This window comes from Buceros rhinoceros, unplaced genomic scaffold (assembly GCF_000710305.1).
Source record: "Buceros rhinoceros silvestris isolate BGI_N320 unplaced genomic scaffold, ASM71030v1 scaffold24550, whole genome shotgun sequence".
NCBI lineage: Eukaryota > Metazoa > Chordata > Aves > Bucerotiformes > Bucerotidae > Buceros > Buceros rhinoceros.
Window position 1 is genome coordinate 1 of NW_010391710.1, and position 2,569 is coordinate 2,569.

Consider the following 2,569-nt stretch of genomic DNA (forward strand, 5'->3'; position numbering starts at 1 on the left):
TCAAGGGCGGGAGGGCGTGAAGGCGGCCGGGAGAGGGCCGGCGTTTGACCTCCTCGAAGTACGTCGCCTCTTAAATCGAGGCAGCGAAACCAGGGCTGCGTTTTAAGAAACTGTTGGGTCTGCCGTCGTCGGGTGGAAAAGGCCACCTCGGCCGGTGGCTCAGGGACCTACCCATCCTTTGCCTCAGGCCGGCCGTACTCCCGCTGCAGGCTGCTGTGCTGGTGCTTACGGTAGCTTGGGAGCGGCACTGGCGTAGGAAGCGTCAGGGGCGGATGCTGGAAATGCCGCTTCAGGGGCACACCTGGTTTGCGCAACAAGGTGCTTACTGAGTTGGGTTTGTTGTTCACTGCCATCCGGGTTTTCTTGGTCACGTACATAAATCATGCCTGGTTCTGTGCGCATGCAGCACCTATGGGATACTGAATTTGGTACAGATGCGTTATAGTGACCATACTTTGTGCAGGTGGGTTGTGGAATCAGCCATGCATGTGCATGTGAACTCTATAGTTCATGGGTGATTTGTGTAGATAAAACTATGTCTTTGGTTTTATGGGAAAATAGCCTTTTTTTTTTGTGAGAATACATCTAGAATCGCATTCAATAAGCTTTTAATACCGAACTGAATGGTGTCTGGAGTTCTAAAACACCACTGATCCTGCACCAGCTTAACGGTTTAGAACAGTTTTATGTTTGCTTTTTGGCTTTTTTTTTTAATGTTATAATTTTTGTAGGTCAATGGTAAGACTGTGGCAGAGTGGTAAAACATAACCTTACCCAATAGTGTTGGCTAGTATAAAATTATGTATTCTCAGTAAATGTTAATGAAAGAATTTAGAATATTTTTCAGGAAAAGGGAAATTACTACAGAACATGGTATGTGTTTATGAGCTTTATACATTTAAGGCCTGTCTGATCTTGGCCTCTCCCTTTTAAAGTATGTAATTAATTTTTGAGTAGTGTGTGTTTTTATGACCTCATGGTTTTCAAAACACAAGCGGTGTATGTGCTTCTAAGATCTGTCTCTGACTGCAAGGACTTGACTTAACAACCTCTTTGTTCTTGACTTAGGCAACTCTATTACATAGTTATACAGAGAACTTCACATATTATTTTATATTACCATTTCATCATGTCTCTTAGTGGTGCCTTTAGCACTATGACTAATACTCATTATCTTACTTCTCATTCTTTCTCCTGGATGAGGAGATAGATGCGAAGCTGACTATCTTGGTTGTTTGGTAACTGCAGCATCATTGGCTGAAATTTGGAGTTATTTGGGGGTTACTTTCATCAGCGTGTAAACATGCACTTAGTTCTTTGAATTTGGAACAGAAGGTGGTGAAGTAGGTAATTATTTCAGTTTGTTTGCCCATCCACAGAATTAAGCTGTGCACCTTTAGACCTTTTGTACGTGTGCTCTATGAAACTTTTTGAGGCAGAGGAAGGAAGACACAGCTCATGATGGTGATTTGACAGAACAGGCCCATCTTTTAGCTAGGTAAGGACCGAGAACCTTATAGGAGGAGACACTTGGTATAGAAACTAGAAGACAAATCTCATGAGCTCCAAGTAACTTGGACTGCTTGAAGAGAGGCTACAGTGTTGTTGATAGGTCAATACAGAAGCTTCAGGCACAGGGCTGTAGCATCACCGTAGTCCTAAGTGATTACAGAGGGTAAAATAAAATAAAAAAAATCATTAGTTAATTTACTCCATTTCATAAACATTTACAGGACAGGGCATGATTTGCATCAACACTCTCTAAAGAACTACACCAAGTTCTTCAAGAAGCTCGTCAGGCAGGCAGGAGAAGGTGCATCTGTGCCCGGTGCATGGGCCTCCAGCTGAATGGCATCCCCGGTGCCCCACCTGTCTGGCTGCCGGCCTCTTTGGTTCTCCCATCTCTGCAGTACCCAGAAACACCATTTGCTCACGTTATACTCTTTCCTTCTCTCGCGGGACTCTGATTTGCCTGTGTATTGGCAGAGTGTCTCTCTTTCCTGCACCTTCTCTGCCCACCCTAGACATATGTGCATATTCAACCACCTGCTTGCTGCTGCCCCTGGTCTTTCTGGTCATGTGTTGGACAAGCCTGGAGGTCTAGCTCATGGGTTTCTACAAAAAACACCTCCAAAAGTCTGCTTCTGAAAACGCAAGGCCCTGTGCTCCAAGAGGCTGCAGGGGTCAGCTGTGGCCTGGAGAGCGCGGTGGACAGCAGCAGTTGGGGTGGGGGTCAAAACAGTGATGTGTTCCTTCATTTTCAGCTTTTCTGAATAAACTTGAAAGAAAGCCTAACACTAAATCTAACACATATATATATACAAAATGTACATTACACTGTATATATGTATATACTAAACTGTGCTTGATCCTAGCCAAAAGGCCAAGAAATTGTATTTTTAAGCTCCCGAGGTGGGAAGGTACGAGGGGGTTCCCGGTGTTAGAAATTATGTTTTTAATTGGTTTTAATGCATCTTATAGCAATGATTGGTGGCTCTTACGGAGGCCTTACCGCCTGCGTCCTTGCTGCTACGCGCGCTGGTCTCCGCGGGCGATGCGGAGGTAGCTC